The sequence below is a fragment of the Callospermophilus lateralis genome, unplaced genomic scaffold, assembly GCF_048772815.1.
Source record: "Callospermophilus lateralis isolate mCalLat2 unplaced genomic scaffold, mCalLat2.hap1 Scaffold_43, whole genome shotgun sequence".
In the NCBI taxonomy this organism is placed as follows: domain Eukaryota; kingdom Metazoa; phylum Chordata; class Mammalia; order Rodentia; family Sciuridae; genus Callospermophilus; species Callospermophilus lateralis.
The window spans coordinates 13,790,113-13,814,788 of NW_027514380.1; the positions used below are offsets into that span (position 1 = coordinate 13,790,113).

The 24,676-nt window shown below is 33.7% G+C and overlaps 1 pseudogene; it reads right to left on the bottom strand.

Moving 5' to 3' along the window:
* Window positions 1-23,162, bottom strand: part of LOC143389094 (grpE protein homolog 2, mitochondrial pseudogene) — a 101,076-nt pseudogene extending 77,914 nt beyond the window's left edge.
* Window positions 23,163-24,676: the final 1,514 nt, after the last annotated feature.

Consider the following 24,676-nt stretch of genomic DNA (forward strand, 5'->3'; position numbering starts at 1 on the left):
TAGTGCATCTTAACCCACCTCCCTAATGAGATACAATCTCCCCAGATGTATCTGTCATCCTGCACAGACACAAATGTCTTTGACTTGTCATTGCACCCATGCTATCCTTGTGCCTACCTTTGAAGAAGTTTAGAGATATAGTTTTAAATATAAAGATTTGCAAAATATGGGTATGATTAGGTAGATTGGCTCTAATTCAGTAAAACTAATCTGACTTGGTGTTTCAGTTTTCTTCTGTACCCATGCTACAATCACGGAAGCTGAGACATGCGTTCTGTAACCTATGAGCATATGCTGTTTCCTATGCCAGGAACATTTCCCCTTACTGGGCTCACTTCCTCTTCCATTCTCAGGTCTCTGCTTAGTCAGCGCCTCCTCCAGGAAGCCTTCCCTGGACCTGGAAATGCAGATGTGTTTTCATTCCTCTGTCCTCCTATCACGTCTTATCTCCTGCTCTCAGGGACAACTGGTACAATGCCATACTGTCGGTCCTCACTAAAGCTCATAGCTCAGCAAGGATAAACTATACATGCTACAAATTTCTACCTGGTACCTAGGATAATGCTTGTTTCATGGTTGACACTTTTTATTTTGCAATGTCATTAATCTCTTCTGAACAAAGACACCCATTCTATATATGCCTTCATTTGGCATTTAGAAAAATTTATGTTCATCAGTTTTTTTGAAACATAGACACATTTAAAAATAGCATTATATTTTCCCAATATTGTAAGTATATGGTACTCTAAAATGAATGAATTTAATCTTGGTGTTACTTAACCTTTAATGGGCATGAAAATATGATAGGGAAACTCTTAAACTCAAGATACTGATATTATAGCTCTGGGATGGGCCCTGAAATTCTCTAACAAGTTCCTAGTCATTACAATGCTGATTTTCCATGGCCCACACTTTGAGGAGGATTATTTTAAAGAAAACTGTTATTTGCTGTGTTAACATCTGTAGTTATTGCCCCAAGATAAAGATATAAAAATGTCTAACAACGAAGACAAGGAAGAGGAGGAAGAGGAAAAAGAGACATCTAATTACGTGCCAGCAAAGGCAGCAAACTTCGCTTGGTGACATATTTATGTAGAATCGTTGCACCTAGAAGAGGAAAAGATTGAGAACAAAACTACCAAAGTATGTACTCTATGGCACAGACCAACAAATGTTTTTCATAAGTATTGATAATTTAGTGACCAGACGATCTAAGGAAGCACTGCTTTTAGAGCACTGGATCCAATTGAAAACCTCTGTGTCAAATGATAAACTTCAAAATAGTAGGAATGAAATGAATAATTAAAAACAAGTGGAGGAAGCTGGCAAGATAAAACAGGTTCTCAGAAAAGTAATTCCAAGCTACCAAATTATAATAAAATAAGAGAGATTGATGCACTCTGAAAAGAAGGAGAAAACTATTTTGTAGTAAAATGATATACAGAAGAAAATCAGGGAAAGAATATGTGTAAAGGATTCATATATCTAAATTCACTTGTTAAGTTATATTAAGGAATTATGATATGGCAGATGTTTTACTAAGTTCATGGCAAAGTTGAATATGGCATTAAGTAATACAATTTAGTAATATATTAGTATTAATTAATACATTAAATGTATATTTTTCTTTGGATGGTCTTCCATGTAAATGAAAAATTGCAATAAATTGTACTATAAAAGACATATGAGCTGGGTGCGCCACTGCACTCCTTTATTCCCAGTGACTCAGGAGGCTGAGGCAGGAGTACTGCAAATTTAAAGCCAGTCTAAGCTAAGGGGAGGCACTAAGCAACTCAGTGAGACCTTGTCTCTAAATGAAATACAAATAGGGTTGGGGATGTGACTGAGTGGTCGATTGTCCCTGAGTTCAATCCCCTCTCCCCTGGAAAAAGACCTATGAAGCAGGAATTTTGGAATTAAAATAGGAAATATCTAATCAACTGGTTGGTAACTTTGATAGGAAGGGTAACAAAGAGAAGATATTTGACCTCTTGTTAAAGGATGAAAAATGTCCCATTCTGTGCTTCCTCCCATCCTCACCCAGAGAAAAAAGAACATTCTCGTTAAGGCAATATACATTCCAGTTAGATAAAATGTAGGTAAGCCAAGCCATGTAACTTACTTGGGCCAATGACTGGAGGTATTACTAAGGCAAGGTGACAATTGGTGTGATTATACTAGTATACCCTGTGTGTGTGTTTGTGTGTGTGTGTGTGTGTGTGTGTGTATGTGTGTGTGTAAGAAGAGAAATGGAAAGGGAGTTGGGAAGGTGGGGAGAAAAAATGAATACTATGCATATAAATTCAGTCTTGGGGAAGAAGAAACTTTTGATTTTTCTTTGTTGGCTAAAGAAGGAGTAGAGAAGGATATTTTCATACTTAAAGCCATTTGAGTCACTATCTTTAAGCTTTTTGAAGAAGAGGGTTGCTAATACAAAAATAGGCAAAATAGAGAAAAGAATAAGACTAAAAATATAATTTGATTAAAAAAAAACATTCAGACATGAGCACTTTGTAATCTATACAAATTAAATTTCCAGAGAGAGAATGCAAAAAAAAAAAAAAAGATAAATATTGCTAACAATATTACAAAGATTTTGGCCTGAAATCTCTTCTGAGATGTAGGTCAGAAGCCAAATTGCAAAGTGAAATTTTATTAGAAAGTTTATGTTCAACTTTTAAGTAATAAAAATTAAAAAAATAATAATTAGGAATATATAAACACATATAAACATGTAATTTTGATTAAAACTTTTCTTAGTCTAAAATACTCTATAATAAGCTGGATGATAATAATGGTGGACTAAAGTTTGGTTTGATTTTGGATTCTCTTATTACTTCTATATTTTTTTTCTCCACAAAATTAAAAGATTAGGCAATTGCATAATAAGTTGAGGAGGCTTATAATTTTTAAGTGAATTCTCAAATAACAATAACAGGCATGAAAACAAAGGTGTGGAAATGCAAAGCAACAGTTTTACCATATATGGTTTATCTTGTCTTTACTCATCTATCAACCAATATATTCCAGCATTTGACACAGAAAAAGGAAATGAATCTGGCTTTGCCATTGACTTGCAAATAGGATCAGAGTCAAGCAAAATTCAATGGAAAACTACAGCAGGTGGATATTTTTGTTGACTTTCATTAGACATGTAACTTGATATATGAGTAAGGACTGTGCCTCAGGGTTTGACCTTGACTTTCTGCAGCAGGAAAAGGGGAATTGAGTGGTTTCACCTAAGTGGAATGCATAAAAGCGAATCCGGTTAACATTTTTTCTGACTCATTTCAAAAATGAGTAGAATAAATAAGGGAAGATTACAAACTTTTCAAAGCTATCTTTTTGAAAATGAATAGCATATATATTTGTACACATAGATATAAAATAGGTACATATCTATACACACATATGTCTATATATGTGCACACATAAATGTGTATATATATATATATATATATGTTTTTTTTCTATAGTATGTATTATCTGCCTTTTAATTCTGGACACTGACTTTTTTTTTTAATTGGGGATTGAATTTAGGGGCACTCAGGGCCCTCAGCCATTGAGTCACATCCAAACCCCTGTTTTGTATTTTATTTAGAGAAAGGGTCTCACTGATTTGCTTAGTACCTTGCTTTTGCTGAGGCTGGCTTTAAACTCACAATCCTCCTGTCTCGGCCTCCTCAGCCACTGGGATTACAGGCATGTGCCACCATGCCTGGCAGGACACTGATATTTTATTAGAAGATATGTTCTTGGAGGACTGTTATAATTCAAATCTTCCAGAAAACTCCAAAAACATTGACAACAGACACTTGCCAGTGGATCTCTGGTTATCGTTATTAATATCCACATCATTTTCAACTTGAAATGATTCAATTCCTTGTATACTTCACATTATTTCAGATTTCATACCTAAAATCTATTTCATATAAATTTTATATTATGCTATTTTATTTTTATTTTACATGATTTTAGTTTAACATAATTCAAATTAATGTACACAGAAATTTTAAAAACACAGTTGGAAATTATATTGTTAAATACTTTATTTCCACATCTTTGCCTAATCCAAAACCTCAACTGATTCAGCTATGTTCTTTTCTATTTGTTGACCCTCTTGAGATTCTCAAAGAAGTTAATGAAGTGCTTATGTGAGATGATCATAGAATACTGACCTCAAAACTGTCCTTGCATATAAAATTTTATTAGAAATGTTGCTTATCTTCTATCTTGTATCATTAAAAGTTAGATGAATGGCTTTAAAATTTTATGTTATTTGAATAGTCATGCACGGTTTGACCGTACGTGATGTTACCATAGTTATTATTTTAGTCAGCTTTGTATCCCTGTGATTAAAATATCTGACAAGAACAACTTATAGGAGGAAGAGTTTATTGGGGGCTCAGTGTTTCAAAGATTGGGTCTATAGTTGACTGATTCCATTGCTCTGGGGAAGAGGTGAGGCAGAATGTCATGGTGAAAGGGTGTGAGAGAGGAAAGCTCATGGTAGCACAGAAGCATAGAGCCAGAAAGAATGGGAAGAACAAGATAAAAAGTATAATCTTGAACGGTGAACAGTATGCCTGGAGGGACCTACTTCTTCCAGTCATGCTTCACCAGTGTACAGGTACAATTTGGTGGACCATTACTCTTATTATTTCATCAAATGGATTAATCCACTGATGAGGTTAAAGCTCTCATCATCTAATCATTTCACTCCTAAATATTATGTCATGGCTTAACGTGATCTTTTTGTATGACTTCTCATATCCAAATCATAACAGTTATTTTGCACTTGTTTGTGACTTTTACAGTATTAATCTTTAGAGTATATAATTGCACAGAAACATGACACATACTCTAGGCCTATTTAGCATATTTAATAATCAAAATCATGTTGAATTGATGAAAGTGTAAATTCCAATGAAGAGAAATACCTATTAAATTTTTTAAAATTTTTATTAAAAAAACGGTCCTTTATTTTGTACTAAAGACTTCAGGGTGCTTTATCATTGTGAAAGACAACACTGTATCAATTTATAAAATGATGAGTGCATAATCAAACTACCAAACAACCCTGACATAGGAAACAAAAACATCTGTCTTTCCAAAGGTTATTTTTGCAACATTCTAGATTATAAGTTTACTTTTGCTGTTTTCTGACCATAATAAGAAAATTATAGATGTAAGTAGTAGCAAGTAGAAAAGATGTTTTTCATATAACTGATGCACTGATTGCATTCAATTTCACCATGAGGGAATCTTTTGTAGATGAAATGACTTCAAAGTCTCTTCCTGTAAATAAGCACTTTTAAATTCAAGACCATAACTAAACTAGGGCTTTGCTCAATTTCATCACTAAGAATGATAGCGTTATTATGAATTTGTATAATGAGCTCTTTAGAATACATGACTATGGTCCTCATTTATTTCATCTGAGAAATCTAAGCTGTTATTACCAATATTAAATCTAATCATATTATGTCCTAAAACATTATTTGAATTCATTGATATGAAGGCAAATTATCAGAAAATGTCCTCTTAAGTACAATATTGAGGAAACAAACACCCTATCCATTATTTCTGACAGAGGACAGAATATTAAAATGCTCCTCGATGATAACCCAGCTTGGGTTTGCAGAATTAATGAAGAACAAATGTTCTAGGTGACGTGAAAGCATGACATTCTCTCTGTGGGATGACCTTCATTCTTCAGTTAGCTAATTAGGATTTCTTTGTTATCTTCCGTGCTGAAGGACCTCAGGGCCTTGTATCATTATTGAGTGAATACAATGTCACCTCAGCTGGCAGGAATGCTCTGTCTCTTGTCAGGAAGAGAAGTTTCCTTCTGTCATCTGGAAGGAAGTACAACAGAGGGACCAGCAATAGAGAAAAGACGTTTCCATCAGTGAGCTCAGCCTAGTGCAGATATTTAACTTGCTGGAAGTCAACAGATCAGAATATTTAAGTTCTGGTGTGTCTCTCTTGGAATTTAAAACATTTGTTATGGGTAAAGAAAAGGAACTTGAATTTATGCTTAAGATGACACTTACCAGGTAGTCAGCATTATTTGATTAGGGGAACATTATGTTTTTGGTAATAGTTAACACAGATATAGTGTATGGGCATTTTTTAATCTCAAAATTACATTGGCACAATCCCAAACCCAAATTTCCATATTGTTCCCACTGATGAGGATGAAAATGGTGTAGAAAAAACAGATCAGAGAACTATGTAGCAGTTCACAAAATGAGGTATAAGAATGACATGTCCCTCTTAATGTTCAGTTAATTTTAACAAGAATGACAACAAAGTACAGGCAATTATGAATAAATTTGTACTGTGTAAATAAGCACACAAGAAGATGTCATGTAAAAGGATGGGCAAAGCTTCTATCAGCTTCTCTTTTGGAAATTTTCAGGGAGCTTAAATAATGTCTCTGATTCTGCATTGAAAAATATCAGAAAATTGAGATCATGGGTTAGTTTCCAACTTTTAATTATTGAACATTCTCTATCCTTATAACTGCTCCTTAGGAGCTTTTCATGTTTAAGTAGCAAGAAAAAGAAAGACTGAAACATGATTTTTGATAATTAATGACATCAATAGTTAATTCAAATTTAGCCAAGTTTGCAAGTAGGAAACAGTACCATGTTTATTTTTACTTTTTAAGGACAAACTTCTGAGAATTTACTAGTAAAGGGGTTCTATGACACTGCTCACAAAGACAATATTTAGTCTTTAAACCTGTCCAACAGAGAAAACTTTTTTTTCTTTGTTTGTTTTTACGATATTGGGGATCGTGTATTAAGCCACATTCCACACCCACTTTTTTTTTTAACTTTTTAATGTTTTTTTAATTTTCAGATAGGGTCCCACTAAGTTGTTGAGGTTCTTACCAAGTTTCTGAGGCTGGCCTCATGCTTGCAATCCTCCTGTCTCAGCCTCCCAGTCACTGGGATTATAGGTGTGCTCTGGTGCATTCAGCTAACAGAAAAGTTTTCTGTGCCTTACTTTACTCTTTCATGAAAATGGAGATTTTTTTTAAAAAGTTGTGCTTCAGGTCCGGACAATTGGTTAAAAGATATGCAGTATTTGGAAGTGATCTAAAGTCTTAATTTAGTGTCTAACATTTTTATCAGTATCTTATGATCAGCATATATAAATTTTGTCAACCACCTGGATGATTCCAGGAAATGGAATTAGTTGACAGTTTGGGCTAAACCATAGAGAATTTGTAACTCATTTATAATATCATGCTAAGTGAGTAATTCACTTGGGTATACTTACCTTACTTTTACTTCTATAAACATGATGTGTTTTCATCGGCCCTTCATGTAGTAGCAGACCTTCTCTTGTCAAACCATAGAGTCAATGTCTCAGTCACCTTATACCAGCCACCTATCTGCTTTGCTCTGTATTTTCCAGATGTGCTCCCCCCCATGTGCATTTTTAAAATAAAAATCAACCAGTCCAGTGTTCACATCCCAATAACCCCACTTATAAGCCCTCACACTCAGGCCAGTGTTCCAAAATGCTCTGCTCACTGCAAGTAGGTTCACTGGTGCCTGAGCCTCTTGCTGCAGAACTTGCTGAAATTATTCGAACCAGCTGATGCTAATCCTGCCTACCGCGGCAAAACTTTCCATCATTCCCACAGGAATCTCAATTAAATTTCTGGTCCAGAGTTCTTCTCTTTCTCTGTGACTCATTTTTTAACCTTGCTGCTTTCCCGTGTGTCCCCAAAGGGGTGCCATGCCCTACCCTTTCAAGAATTATGAGTAAAATGCTGACTTTGCAATGACAATGGTCTGCTGATCTGTCAGCCTTAGAGCATGTCAAAATTTCTGTTTATATACCTTATTTTAAATCTCTGGGCTACTTAAAATAAAAGCCAGTCATGACTTAGTTAATTACAAAATACATTATTTTTAATATAACTTGCCTTTACCATATCAGATTGTCTAACAAAAGAACTAAAGGAATATTCTGATAAACATGTTTTGAGATAGTTGTTATTTAGGTTGTTTTGCTTTAATTAACACATGCACATTGTTTGAGCCACTCATTGACATATTGACAGGTATAGGTAGCATGAACTCCTTTCTTTTAACCTGTTCAACTTTCATTTAACAGATATGCATGGAAGTCATTATTCAAGGCCTTGGAACAATAATAATGATCCGACTGAACAACATCTCTGTCCTCACAGAACTTCCACTTTAGCATGGAGACAATGAATAAAATACACACCATTATGTTTTTTTGTTTGTTTGTTTGTTTTTTTGGTGTGTGTGCGTGCATATGTTTTGGCATTTGTTTTCTACTTTATTTATTTATTTATTTATTTATTTATTTATTTATTTATTATTGTACCATGATGTTTTTAACATGAAATAGAAAAAAGTGCTCAGACAAAAAGGTAAAGTAATGGAGAGTTATATAGAATGTCACTGTGTGTGTGTTCCTATGGGAGATGAGTGGACCCAGGCAGAGTGAGCAGACCCTGGGGATGTGACTTCTGAGTAAGCCTCTAAGGGAACCAAAGGGGCTAGCTTTGAGAACATCTTGGGGAAGGCATGCCAGCCAGTAGGACTGCAACAAAGATCCTGCATGGGGAGCCAGGTCAAGGACCAGAACTGAGCCTCCTGTCACTGGGACATAACAAACTAGAGGAAAAATAGAAGGACCTGAACTCAGAGGGGAAATAGGGAGAGAAGAGGACGAGGGGGTCTTGGAAGCGACACCTAGAGATTGAAAGCATCTGAAGCAGCAGATGGATATTTTACTAGGACCACTCTGTTCTGTTAAGTGTATACTACGGAAGTTCAAGGGGAAGAGAAGAAAAGCCATTTACAGAAAGCTACAGCAATCCTTAAGGCAAAGACCATGGTGGCTTGGGCAGCAGAGAGGAGGAATGAGTGGTAATTAGAGGTCAAGTTATATAGAAGGAATGGTCAAATAGACCTTTCACTTATGTAGTTAGTTTATTGACAATTAAAAGTTAAATGCTGAGTGGGGTATTATCAGCTGTTTCAATACATGTGTACATTGCATATATATCAAATCAGAGTAAATATCACTTGTGGTTAAAATAGTCAAAAGCCTTTCTTCTAGTTTTTTTTTTTTTTTTTTAATATATGATACATTTTGTTATCTAATCACCCTGGTAGTAACAGAACAGAACACTGGAACTTATTTCTCCTATCTCACTAAAACTTAGTAAACACCAACTTATTTTTTCACATTTCTCCTTCACTCCTACTCTACATGTATTTTCTTTGATGTTACATTTTAGTTTTTAAATTTACAAATGAAATTGTACTGAAAACAGAATTATTAAAAATGTATTTATCTTGTGGGATGGCTAAAGTAAACTAATTGGCATACCTATTACCTCACAGGATTAATGCTGGGATGTGAAATCTCTGCATGTTTGAATACTACACTATGTTATTATTAACTGTAGTCACAACGCTGTGCAATAGATCTCTCAATATCATTTCTCCTAACTTAAGTTTTGACTCTCTTGACTCTCACCACTTCCACCACCATAGCCTTTGTTAACCACCATTCTACTCTCTAGTTCTACAAGTAGAACTTTTGAAGATTCCAGATGTAGGTGAGATCATATGGTATTTGTCTTTCTGTGCCTGTCTAAATTCCCTTAGCATAACATCCTCCACGTTTATCCACACTATCCCAAATAAAATGGCTTTCTTTTATATGGCTGAATAATATTCCATCTGGCACATAGACTGCACTTTCTTTATCCATTCATGTATTCTTAGATAGATTCCATTTGTTTGCTATTGTAAATAATATCTGCAATGTGTCTCTTCAACATATAGGTTACATATCCTTTGAATTGTACTTTTTAATAGATTGTATGTAATATGTGAGAAAGAGAGAGTTAAGGATAACAATTACATTTTAAGCCTGAAAGAATAGATGTAGTATTAATTTCAAGGATAATATTGGTGTAGTTGAAGTCAGAAGCTCAGTTTTGGAGGTGTCGAATTTGAGATATGTATTGGAAACCAAACTGAAGATGTAAAATAGATGGTCTGATACATAATGTGCATTTTGTGGAAACATCTAGATGAAATTATGTGTAATTTGGAATCTGTTGATGAAAAAAAAGCATAAGATGTAGATGATCCGACCTGAAGTAGAGGAGATCACTGAAAGACTAAGCATACATGGTACACATGAATACATTCTCATAATATGAATACATATGTATACACTACCCATGTCAGAAAAGAGAAATGATATGAACAGAAGCTGAAGTACAAAACCATCCCTCAATGTCTTTGTATGCTCCCTATAAATGTATTCAGCAGCAAAAAAGCAGAAAATCTGACTACCAATGGCTTAAATAAAAGGGGTTTGCTTTTCTCACATATCTAAGTGGAATATGCAGGCATTTCCCAGTGCAGGTCTCAGAGAATCCTGGTTTATTATATTGTGGGGCCTATCATCCCTCGAATAGTCTTTTGCTTGCTGCCCCATGGCCATAAAATCGCTGCTTTACCTGTAGACACCATGTTTTAAATGAAACAAGAGGAGAAATTGTAAAGGGATTTTTTTCTGTTCAACCTTCACCATTTTATTCAGGAAAGAGCCTATCTGCCCAGTAATTATAGTTTGAATGTCACTGACTATGAACCATGTCAAATGCCTTCACCTAACTTCTAGGAAAAGTAGAAGCTGAAATTGTTTAAGGTCAAATCTTGGTGGCAAAAGACAAGATATAAGATAGGTGATAGTAAATTCTGAACGTTAACAACTCTGCTATCTACCATAGAGCACAAATCTAATGGGAATATTGACCATGCTTTTCCCACTATATATTATTATCCTAATAGAAGTGGTAGAGCAGAATTCAACTTAAATCAATACCAGGCAGAAATCTGTTAACTTGCTGCTCAAGATGCATGATGATTTCAGGTATTCCTCTGGGTAACGAGGATACTGGTGGTTCTGCCTGTGTTCTCTCCAGATTATTGTTCATGTGTCCTATGGAACATTTTGTTTTCAGTTGGATTTGAGTGGATTAAATCTGGGTGATCTGAAGTTTACTGTTGTCTAATGCTGTCACCTTGCTTTTTCTTGGAATGGCTTGAAATTGTTCTCCATATGTGCTATATGAATATGCACAGCAAAGAAAATTATGATAGAATAAAATCGTATTAGGAGTATGATAGAATTAGTTACCTCTTTATAATGGAATCTATTGAAAATTTTTCATTCCATTATTTTTGAAAACAAACAAAAATGTTCAGGCGGAGGTTAAAACATAAAGCTTCCTATTTTTGTCCTTGTCTGTTTCGTATCATTAGGTTATCACAAAGCCATGGGATGATACAGTACATTACTAGAAGTGTAATCCACTGTAGTAGGCAGTGTGTTAGGATATTGGAAATTGAAGAATCTTGTTCATTCTTTCATGTTGGCCACCTGCTATCATGTTAAGGTTAATAACCTGAGACTGAAGAATGAAAGAAAATACAGATTTTAAAAGTACAGAGATTTTGTAATTTTTATTACCTTCTGGATAAAAATGCTTGTTTAAAACCATCCAAATTAATATAGTCTTCTTTCTGAGTCAATCACTGTCAGAAAACTTTCCAGTAGTCAGGTGGAATTATGTTTGTTTTATTTTATTTTTAATGAGCTACTAATGAGGACCCTGTCTTACTCCCACATGTACCTTAAATGTGACTTAAGACGCAAGGATTTCAGTTCAGGAAAGAACCGTTAGAAAAAAGTACCAATGGATCAAATAGAAATAAAAAGACTTGAATACAAAAGAATTAGTAGAAAAATATGTAAAACCTATACATAAAATATATCAAGGCCATCTGGTAGTTAAGTGATATAATAACAGTAAATTAAGTTACAATTAGTCTCCACAAAAGTGCTCTGGGTTTAGAGTCATTTTGCAGTCAACTCAAAGTCACTTTTTTTTTCAAAGTCTATATTGAATCTGGCTCTGGCAAGGATCACTTAAAGTCTTTGCCTTTTGCTGTGGTGTTTCACAAGCTGGTGGATTCTTGTCAAGTTGCAAACCTATTCAAGAGCACATACAGCACTTTATAGCCATTTCTACACACTGACTTGGAGTAGGTGATGCTTTTGCTGCTTTGTTCTTCATATTTTTTTCCCATGCTAAAAAAAGTAACCAGAATTGTGTATACAATTCAAAGAGGCTTAGATGCTTATAGTCTATTTTTGCAATTATTTCTTAAACATGCTAAAATCATGAAACTATTTTTGGTCATTATATTTTCATTATTATTATTATTTTTTTTTACTTTATTGTATTTACCTAAAAAATAAGTCAAGAAGACTGGTTATCTACCAGCTATTAGGACACACATGTCTGCTATATATTAATTTTAGTGTGTTCTTTAGGGGACACATTAATACAATAAAAAACAGATGAGTGAGCATATGGTTTGTTAAGCCATGTTTATAATAATTGGATCCAGATCACGTTTAAATAAAAGGTCAGTGGCATATAAATTGGAAATTCTAATTTAACACATTTTAGTATAAGAGGTTAGAGGCATTATTACCAAGGCAAGCAGCAAAGCCATGTGCCATGAAACAAACAAATCCAATTATTAAATTGCTCAAACAGTGCTGCATGAGAAAGAAGCACATTTTGCATGCATGGCTGGTGTTACCATGAAACCTTCACCAGATGGTCATAGTTGCTACAAGTCCATCACAGATAGGAATTTACTTCTTCATGCAGAGGACATAAGCAGCATCCACATGGAGCAGATTTAAGCCAAAACAGATATTGTTAAAATACACATGTTCTTATACCTTCCCTGGCTGGAAAGGTTATGGTTTTTGGCTTCCTAATAAATGAATGAAAACACATTTCGAGTTTTAGGATACAGACCCCTCTATGATTAGTCCATTGGAAATCATTCCCACAATAGCACTGGATCACTGTAAAAATGCTGAATTGGCCACGTGTGTTTTTCTCTATTGTAGACTCTGAGATATTAAGGAGGAATGTGAGATGACATTGCTGTCACTGGATTTTTCATTTCTCTGGATAGATATAGTAATCAGATAAGTTCTTTAAGCTATTGTCTAATATATAACTATTTATAAAACCAGATATTAAAAAACCCACAAAAATATATTCCATGTTTCCTATCAGGTTCATTTCTCCTTAAGGTGTCTGCCACAGCAGTTAGTGGTAATCATCATCATCATCATCATCATCATCATCATCATCTACCTTCAATGTTTAGCATACATGATAACATCAGTATTAGTTTGTCAAATATCCTTAGAAGTTCAATTTAATGTCAGCTGTAAGTTGTTCTTTAATATTTCATTCTATTTTATAGTACTCAAAGTATACAGATAGTCTAGAATTTTTAAAGTTATGTATTTATATAAAATTTGTTTGGCAAATTATCTATACTCAATGCTCTTCTTGAAGAATCACAGTAGAAATTACCATGTTAAAGTCTTCAAGTAATATTGTAAGTAGTGTGTGGTCTAAGCCCAAATGTATTTGCCTACAGAGGCTTTTTCCATTTCACTGCATTAGCATGTCCTTATATTCTAGTAGTTTATGAAGCATAATTGGGGAAAATTACCTTGGCTTATAAAATCTTTCTCTTATGCCTACACTTAGAATAGTTTATATATTCATCATGTTCACAACCATGTGAATCTGGCTTCTCTCTTAGACTTGCCAAATGTGGGTTTCTCTGGTCTATTTCAGTTCTAGTGAATCCCCAATATGAAATTGGGACCTGGAAATAAATCCTTGTTATTAAGTGAGTATTTAATTTTAAAAATACTAATAAAGATAGTTGAGGTCGGTGCATAAGGAGAATTTGATATGCTTTTTAACATTCCATATTAGAAGCAGCTGCTCAGTTTTGAGAACTGTGATCATTTTAAGGTTTGCCAGCAACCAGGCAACGATAAAATTTTTTTAAAAAATGATAAAACCAGAAAAACAAGAATAATTGACATGACTTATTGATTACTAAAGATTCCAGATTAAAAAAAAAATAACTATCACATTGCTGGGAGCCATCAGCCAAGTAGGTATGACAAATTCCTTGCCAGCTTACTCCCATGCTGTCTAGTGGAAGGACTTCTGAAAGGTGACCTTGCTCAAGGACCAGGGCAGGATCCGTGTTTAGGGTGTTCCCCCTTTAGAATAGGGCGGTTTAGCATAATAGGAGATTAGGGTGTTCCCCCTTTAGAATAGGGCAGTTTAGCATAATAGGAGATTAGGGTGTTCCCCCTTTAGAATAGGGCATATCCTGCTGCTGAGTTCCTCTTGAGTGCTTAGGGTCAGACAGTATATTTTGGGAAACAGAAGCCCATGCGGAGTGGATTTGGGCAGAGAACGTGGATTCCCCCAGAGCGTGTTTGTAGACGGCCGGTGTGAGTTCGGGAATAAAGAATTGCTGTTTGAATCTACAAGCTGTGTGGAGACTCATGATTTGTGCCCAGCCAGAGACTGCGGCAAAAGGGAAAAGAGATCTCTCCTGAAGAGTAAAATCCCCCAGGCAAAGGTGAGAGGGGTGGAGTGTGGTGGGGATGGTTGTCCAGGGAATTGGACATCAGCATAGGAGACTACAGCTTCTCTGTGGAGACTGGGGGTGGGGTTCTAACTAACATCTATTGAGTGAGATTAACCTCTATTTAGACTAAACAGATGTGAGTCTAAGATTTCTGTGCCAGGTAAGCTCAATGAGGTCCTTTGAGTGAAACATGACATCAATGCTACATCCCACAGGTGTGATTATTGCAGATTTTGAATTCCAGTAGGATTGACTGTGTTACCGAAATAGACATAGAAACATTTATACAAATTTCATTCATGACAAATCCTGCTAGACCAAAAGAATGGTAAATTAGTTACCTCTATCTATGTTCTTTGAACTCAAGCAATTTTTGGTGTCCTATTAAATAGTAGAAGCTCTTTGGAAGAAAGACATGAGTAGCCAGGTGTTTACTGGTGACTTGATGAGATAAACAGGTAGAAAATTAAGGAACTTATGGTTGATATCAATTAAGATCTAGTTTTCTTTGGAGGTAGGTTGTCCTTGAAAAGTGAATGTGTGTCTGGCATTGATAAGAAGGGGAGTTTTTGCAAGGAAAAAAAAAAGAGTGTATTTGTAGCAGGCATGATGGCATGATTTTCTTAGGAAATACCAGCTTCTCATGTTGTAGCACTTCTACTATTTATCCCATCTTCTTTCTATTCTATTCGGTACCCTCTGTCAATCCCTCCTAGGTCAAAGATACTGCCAGCCCCAAAGGCCTGGCATCCTCCCAGTCTCAGAAACATTTTCCCTTGGAAAAGGGAGAAGTAGAGGAGGAGAGTTTGAAATGGTGATTCTGAGTAACACTTTTCTCCTATGCACATAGTGAATATTCAACAAGTTGCAATTAAATAAAATAATTTTTAATATTGTGAGTGGATTGTTGTCATTAGGGCATTTACTTGCTCACCAAAATGATGGCAATTCCTCTAGCTTTATGTATGAAGAAGAGTCAAATTTGTAGATGCTCATGTTGACATCCATGATGACAGAGGATTCCAGATGGCATCCTGTTTTGCCTTTTATTATTTTTGATGGAACAATTGCAGATTTCCCTTATTGATTTTCAGCAACATTTCCAAAGGAAAAAAAATCAAATAAATGAAAACAATAATTTTATCATCTGTACATGTGTTTTAAATCATCTTTTGCATTCTGTTTATCTATGCAAATATTGCTAGTAAGTACAGAATTTTAATATTATCTGATCTTGCCTTTGGAGAATCTTTTTCAGAAATATAATCAGATTATAGCCCCTCAGTCCTAAGGTAAAAGAGAATCCTTACTAAAAAGAAAAAAAATAGCAAACAAAAAGATTGGCAATATTTTGGAAATACAATTGGTCATTTAAAAATTCATCCTGAATGTTATAGAGATAACACAGATATATTCTTGCCATTGTCAGGTCAGGTCTGAGTTTACCCTGAGGCTGAAGAACCTAGAGAAACTCTCTAATTTTTTCAATTACCTTCAAGATTTCAATGACAACATTTTGACTCAAATGAAACAAGGTATAAAGCCTTTCTTTTCTGTTATAAAGAATTTCTGTGTGATTATTTTTTTTCCTATTGTAATGTACTTCTTTTTCCATCTTTAATCATAGAGTTTAAATAAATAGAAAAAAAATTTTGACTCTCTTGCTTATAAAATATGAACATAAAATATAATTGAAAATGTGTAGATTTTCATATTATCTGCTTATTAACTGGAATAAGAAGTGGTGTGTACAGTTATTAGATATAGTGGTACTGAGAGCCTTCAATCAGTTCTACATTTCATTTTAAAATATTTTAATAGCTTCTGAGTCTTCTAACACCTATATTTATAGTTTCTCTTTCTTAGACCATGGTGCTGTTATAAGAAATAAATGTTATAGATGTATCTTACACTAGTACATATAATATATATGTAGATATATCTACAAATATATCGAGATTATCTTCTAGACAAGCATTAAATCTATAGCAAGAATATAAACCATTGATTGTCAAAGTTTGGGGGTATTAAAAACAATGAATACCAATTCTATTCGGTAGTATCATTGGAAATTTGGATATACCTTTGTGATGATATCCAAATGAACTGCCAGAATATGGCCACAGCCTGGCAGTGAATATAGTCACACCATATTTTCTTTTGAATGCATATTTTAAATGCATGTAAAAAATTCCATTGGAATTGTCTCCCAAATAAGATTTCTCTCTTAAATGGATGAATTGAAATTTATTGTCTTTTTCTGACACATTTGTCATTTTCCAGTAGAGGGAAATAAACACAATTATAATCATTACTAGTGTTGATTTTATTTTAGTTCAAATGTATCAAAACTGTGTGAGACAAGAGAGTAGATATTTATTAAAAAGTGTCTCAAAAATGAAATTGAAAATATGACTCAATGGAAATAATTAGGTAATGTAGAGGGAAATTATTAAAATGATAAAAAGATAGAAGTCATGTATAAAGCCAAGAACACTTATTTTCACATTTTAATATTTGTCATTTTAAAGCATTTGTTTATTCAGCACTTTTAAAAATTTAATGTAAATTCAAATTCCCTGGGTATCTTGTTAAGATGAAGATTCTTATTCAATTGATATATGCTGTAGTTTGGATCTTGATTATTCCCCAAAGACCCAGATGTTGAAGACTCTGTTCCTAGGGTGGTGGTGTTGAGACATAGTGAAATCTTTAGGAGGTGGTGCCTACCAGGAGGTCTTTTGCAATGGGAGCATGTCCTCAAAGGGGATTGTAGAACCAGCCTTCTCTTCACTTCCTTTTCTTTTTGGCTGTTGGGGTAAGTGGTTTCAATGCTCCCTTCATGATGTGCAGACTTATCACAGGCCAAAAGCAACTGGATCAATTAATTGTGGACTGGAACTGCTAAAACTGTGAGCATTTTCTCAGGTATTTTATTACAGTAACACAGTGTGGGGTGAAGCTTGAGATTCCAGCAACCTCTTGTTGATTCTGTATTGTTCAAAACACTTTGAGCAATAAGGGATTGGAGCACAACATGAGAGCAAAATTCTTTATTTTTGTAATCTCATAAATTTAACTCAAATTTTGGTATCAGAATCAAAATACTTAGAATATGCTAGACAAAAAATGCTATTCCTGTAAATCTTACACAATATGCCATGAATGGCAAGTCAATATTTATATAGAATAAAGACAGAAGACAAATGTTTGTAGAGTGTTTGAAAGGTAAAGGATTGAACATCTGCATTTGATTTGATTTGTTGCTAATCTAGCTTCTGAATATACTCTATTTCAAAGTGTTTATAACCCCCTCAGCAATATTTGAAGAAATGCATTTAAACCACATGTGATTTTAGAAGAGGGGGCTCCAGATTCTACGTTTCAATTGCTTTAAGAAAAGAAGTCTGAAAAGAATCTGAATCTTGATTCCTTAGTTATCAACTTCAGGAAGAAAGAAGTTGCATATCTTTATATCTATCTATATAAATACCTACACACAGAGATTTCATATATTTGTAGATACCTATATTTTAATCTATAGATATATATTCAAAACATACTATTTTATAGTTAACTGATATTCTTAAAGGAAATCATTTATTGTTTTTTAAATGAAATAGGTAAAATAGTAGTTGAGCTCATTTTGAACAATAAATGATTTATTTCTTGATTTCAGTGCATCTAAAACAGGAAATATCTATGTCTACACTCTTGTTCACATTGATCTTGAATTATAATCATAATAAGTATAAATGATTTAACTTTTTACAATAATTACTATATTTCAATTTCCTTTGTGAAAAAAATTACATGATGAAAATATAGAAGAATACCATTCAGAAATTGCATTTAGTCATAAAAATGGAAATAAAAAGAAATCAAACTATATCAAATTTCATGTACTGAACAAAGTACACAGCATTTCTTCTTCAATATGGTTGATATTCCTACAAAATTTTCTGTAAAAAGTTATGTTATTTAGTTGCCCTAGAAGCTAGGAGAAATAGCTATGAAAAGATCTTAGATGTGTGTTTTGAGAAAGCAAAACAAAATTAGCAACAGAAAGGAAAGCATGAGACTGTTTTGATGCATCTTTTCAGGTGATAAGTTATTTTTCTTTAATGATTTGTTCTGGACCTCCAATGAAGAGGATGTAGGAAGTCAGCAGGAAGCAGAAGTAATTATATGAAGCAAAGGTTTTATTTAACTTAAAATTAATTACTCTTCCAAGGAGAAATGTAAAATAACTCAAAGGCCATGATCATTGTCCTGCTGATGACAATATTATTTCAGTGGGAACTAGACTGGTTGTAATTGACAAAATTTTATATATCTCATATTGTCAAAATTTCAAATATATATATAAATACCATTTAAATATGTATTAATTTTAAAATCCCTATAGGGGACAGTCTTGTTATTAATACAGTGAGGAGCAGATGCTGTAGCATATGGCACACTAACTCATATTTATGTTAATTTTATGTAAATAGGATTTTAATACAGTAACATTAATCTGTTGTTGCAAAGGTTTTACTGATGTATCACTTTACCCTCTTTTTAGATGAGATTAATATAGGTAATTTTAACTGCTCAAAAGTCATTTTAAGAAGAATAAAGAACAATGACTTATTTAAATCTTTGACACATATGTTAAAATAGAATATCAGTTCCACTCAGAAAATAAAGATTTATCTAAATCTTGTTCTGTTGCTCAAACTTGGGAAAATAAAAATAAATACAAGTGAGAAATAGCATAATATCAGTGTAGGAAATAAAGCTTAAATTTAATTTCAGTTAAATAGCTGTGAATTGAATAGATTAAAAAAAATCAGAGAAAAATTCCTCAATTTCTGTACTTAACTTGAGAATGCTATTACAAGTGAATGTACATACCTTTTTGACTTTTAGAAGTTAATATTTAAGTACTATTTTTATTAAAAAGAATTTACATTATTATATTTTAACATTTTATCTATTTTTTAGGCACTGAATATAAAAATATGTCCCAGTTTAGTGTTCAAAGCAATAAGCTTTTGAGAATAGAAATAACAATATCTAACATGTTAATAGATGAACTGTAATAGAAGAAATTCATGTCTTTAGTTTTCTCAGAATTATATTAACATTATAGAAGGAGACAGAATATGGGCTGATACCATTTTGGTATTTTTTAACATATTAATATTACTGAATATTAAATTATCCACATAATAAGTTTTAACCTTGTTTCAAATTATATGATTAACTGAAATGTTATACTATATTTTATATATCTTATAATCTAATCTTGAAATACATTTAACTGAGAATATAAAATCACCCATATCTCACCACCATAATAAAATTGTGTTGTTTTGTGACCTGGATTAGAAAGAATCTTAGGAAGCAAATTGGTTCTAGTGTTTTCCCACTTAAAAATAGTAAAAATAATGATTTTAATATGTTTAAAGTATATTTTGTTAAAAGGTCAGATTTATACTCATGTAACTAGGGAGCAGAAATATATGCTATTTTACTTTTGTGGTTTGATCAATCAAGACAATGTAAGATCTAAAAGAATATAAATTCTCTATTGTGGCAAAGTTAATACACTACAGAGTCAGTTTCCAAATGTACAATAAGCCTTTAGGGATCTAAATATGATAACATTTGTATAGGAAATTGATAGATATTTGAGTTAAACGCTAACACTATAATGGAATAGAATGAAAACAAGCCCCCAATTCCCTAAGTTTATGGATAAATCCAAATTGCAACAAGTGAGTTTTACTCTTTTGGACTCATTAATGATGCATGCAAAATCTCCCTTATAAATTAAATTTACATAGAAATAGTTTTAAAATGAATGCTTATAATTAAAACCTTTAATATTTGATAATATGGAAAATATTGACACAAAATATTCCCAGATTCATTTTGAAGAAAATATTTGGGCACTATTTTAGTAATTAAGACTATGCTGAACTTTAATTGATGGGTGACATCAATTTATCTTGATTTGAGCAGAATGCGTTGTATTAATGAAATATTTGTGACTCAGTACAATTTTAAGAGAGATAAATTGTACTTTCCAACATAACCTCACTCTCTCTTAATACAGCAATGCTCTTTCTGCCTGTTCAAATTACCATGGACAGTGCAATCCTAGATGACTGGTAAATGTGGAAGTTAAAGTTTGCTGCCATAATGCAAAAACTGTTTCAGCTGTTGAAATAGGACCAATCTTCGAACATTCAATGAGACATGTAAAATGTGCTAGTTGGAATCCTGGATTTTTAAGAGTGGAGCTATTCATTACAATTGTGGACAATGTTCAATTTATTTGTTTTAAAGAAAAATGGGATGCCCCGAATTTAAGTGGAAAGGCATAGTACCATATCACATCCTGTCTTATGACATATCCAATATTTCCTGAAGTGAAGAAACGACATACTTCAGGAAAAATCACAATTCATTTTATGTTGGGTCTTCGGAAGTTTGGCACTCCGAGTGACATTCCTGACAATAGGTTGTCATCTTGCCTTGTGCATGTGTGTGTGTGTGTGTGTGTGTGTGTATTACTGTCAAAACAAAAATAGTAAGCACCAAAGTGAAAACAGAAATTATTCAATACATAGAATATTCTCTATAGATGAAATAGAAAATAATTTCTTGAGAGACACACATTCATGACATTTAATTTGTTTTCTACACAGGGGTAGAAAACAAAGCATGTGCAATCCTCTAAGTTACCTGGCAAAGGTGTTGATAAATGTTATACAATAAGAACACAGATATAAGGGTCATATTGTTAAGATGATTAGATATTTCATTCAGGGGAGGATCATGCTTTTGAAAGGTCAATAAATTCCCTTTATATGCTCAAAGACTGAGGTTACTGGGATGTCCCAGGAATTTACAGTGCAGCCATAGTGTAAGAACAGCACATGCCCTCATCAGGAGAGTATGATCAGATCTTATATCTTTACTTTGACAAGAGCTGGCAATTTAATCTGACAAGATTCTTGCCAATGAGGACAGCTTTAAGGGTTCAGCTGCTGTGGTAAAGATTTGAAATGTCATTGAGGGATGTTTTGCAGAAACCTGACAATAAACTGGGACTTGCTAATGCAGTTTAGGATTGCTGTAAAAATTTATTAAAAACCAGAGAGTGTAAAATTACTATACTTCTTTAGAACTGTTTTTCTTTCCCTTGCTGAATATTTATGTGATGTTTAATGCATGACACATGTTTTAAAACTTGTTTCCTGATGGTGTAAAAGAAGTCTATTATAATGCATGTGAAATTGCACAGAATTCAATTAAATGCATGAGAGAGTAAGTAGAATGTCCACCTGTAAGCCCATTTTGACAAGATTTTTTTTTCATTGATAGTTTTGGTGTCTATAATTTTAAAGAGTTTCAATAATGGCACTTATGTGGTAAAAAAAAAAAAAAAAACAGAAGATGTTAACATTCAATTGGGAACTAATTTAACCACAACTTAAAAGCTTGTATGATTGGGGTAGCAGCATTCTATGTGTTTCAATCAGGAAGGAGGAAGAGAATGTTTACATCCAAAGTGTTAATAGACAAGGCTGTTGCATCTGTGGTGCTTCTTTATGATCCATCTGAAGTTATCAAAGAGCCACGAAAAGAGGCAAGGTGGACACTCCACAGTTTGGTGTCTGTCTTTGCAGTAGACACATTGATTAGATGGCATTGCCAAATAGGAATGTGGACCAACTAATTCCTAGATATAAATCATGAAACAACCATATTTTTTTTACGGTTCCAGATGGGTCTAAACTAACACTTAAGTAGAAATACTGTCCTCCTATCAACAAGTAATGATAAACTTGGTCACCCAAATCTCAGCCTCCATCTATCACAGTCCAGGCTATAGTGAGATGGAGCTACAAGAGACCCAGGAAAGCTTATGCAGCATGACAAACAGGAAGTTGAATTAGAAGGGATGCAACCCAAGAGAGATAACTTCAAGATGCCTAGCCTGCTTGGTTAGTATGATTAAAGAAAGGGATATATTGATTTGAAATTTTGCAGACCTACCTTCCAACTCCACTTACAGGTATCTGTTACCTGAAAATTTCATGGTATACATTCAGTCAAATAGCTTTAGCCATTTTATTTTCTCCTTTATGTTATGTTATTTCTTCATACTTTTCAGTAAAGGATGAACCCTATTCTAGTTAACCTCAACAGGAGTCTTTAACTCTGTGTCACTTTTCCCTGCCATGAGCACCTGGGGAAAGGCTCATGACACTGCTCAGGAGGAGAGAATGACATCAGGCACACTCTGAAATGGTTGAAAGAATGACAGAGCCATCAAGCATACCCACACAGAGAATCTAGCTTAGCAGTCAATCTTCCATTGGTTTTTTCCCTTTTAGGACTGGAACAGTTTTTGCCTTGAGGATTGTGACTGCTCACCGATTTGTATTTCAGACCTCCCTGTATTTCTTCTGCATTTGTTTTTGCAGACTTGGCACTCTTATTCCACTTCACACTAATTGTGATTGCTGACTCGTGCCTGGGTGGGAGACTTCCAAAAGGGCAGGTGTCCCAGAGAGACATCATTACCCAGGTTGGCAAATACCTGAGAGCCCAATTTAATGATACAATCTTATTTTTACTGCATGGGGCAGGCTTCCAGTCTCACAGCATTGGTTCCTGGCTGTAAGATTGCTTGGCAAAAGTCTTTCATATTTTTTTCCAGAATAAAAAAGGAATAAAACATGGCGGATCAAAGATAGAAGATCAGACACCTGGGAAGAGGGGGGAGGTGTGAATATCTCTCAAGTATACATATTAATCTAATTTTTGGAAAAATAAAATTAATTTGACTGCCTAGAATAACTTAGAAAATTATATCCATAAAAAATGACTATATTTAGATAACTGGTACTCTTCTTCAGTAGAATTTGCTCTGATCATCATTCTAGAATTGAGGTAGGTGAACATCACTGAAAACTAGATGGGACTGGTATGATGGGGAGAGGGTCTTTGTATCACTCAGAACAATATGTAAGACAATCTGTATATTCATTGTTGTATTTTAGTGCTGCAGGCTCTAAAACCTAAAAGTGCCTTCTTTTTATTTTGATTTCATAAAGACGTTTGAAATAAAAAACAACACATAGAGTGTTAAAATTTTTCTGTTAAGTCCTTTTCCTCTGGATTCTGAATCTCCATTACCAATGGCAACTACTGTTACAAATCATTTCTGGATATTTGGACATGGTCTACATATGCAAAACATATAAATATGTGTGTATATTATGCATACACAAAACAACTCTTCAAAATACACAGATCAAATCAGAGTATGCACCCTACTTATTTAAATTTTTTTTGTAGAGATCATGTATATCAATCCATATGCGTGTCTGACTCTTTTCCTCCATGACTAAAGAGTAAAATTCGCTGTAATTTCGCTGTGCCCTTAAGGACATTTATTATTTACACACTGCCAGAATAAATCTTGAACATTCCTATGAACACTAAAAGAAGAAAATATGTTAGATTATTTTCAGGAAAAGAAATTACTAGTCAATTCTTTGATGATTTAAAAATTTTAAACGTATTATTTAATAGCCCTTAAAATTGCCTCATTTACTGTTGTCCCAATATGTATGAAAGCACCGGATTTTTTTTTTTTTACACATTTGCTAGCATTCTATTTTCAGATTTTTCAAACTTCACCTTTGTCATTCTGATATGTGAAAAGGAGAATCCCATTTATATTTTTTAAAGTGCCAGGCTACTGTAAATATGAGAACTCGGGCAACATCTTAAAGTAGGTGATTCTAGCACACCTTAATGGCTCTAAAAATTCAGAGATCCTATTTCAAATTCACGAAATTGTTCACTATGTTAATAATTGTGCAAGTGATTCTCTTCTAATCAGATTAATAAGAATATAAATTTTATTTTTATAGACAATAATCCAGATCACCAACTAAATTTATTGCGGATAATTATGTTTTTGAAAATTAAGGGTTAAGTAAGGGTAAAATTTTTTAGAGTCTAGCCATATAATTATACTCAATTTAAATCAGTGTTAAGTATGATAACTTAAATATCTAGCT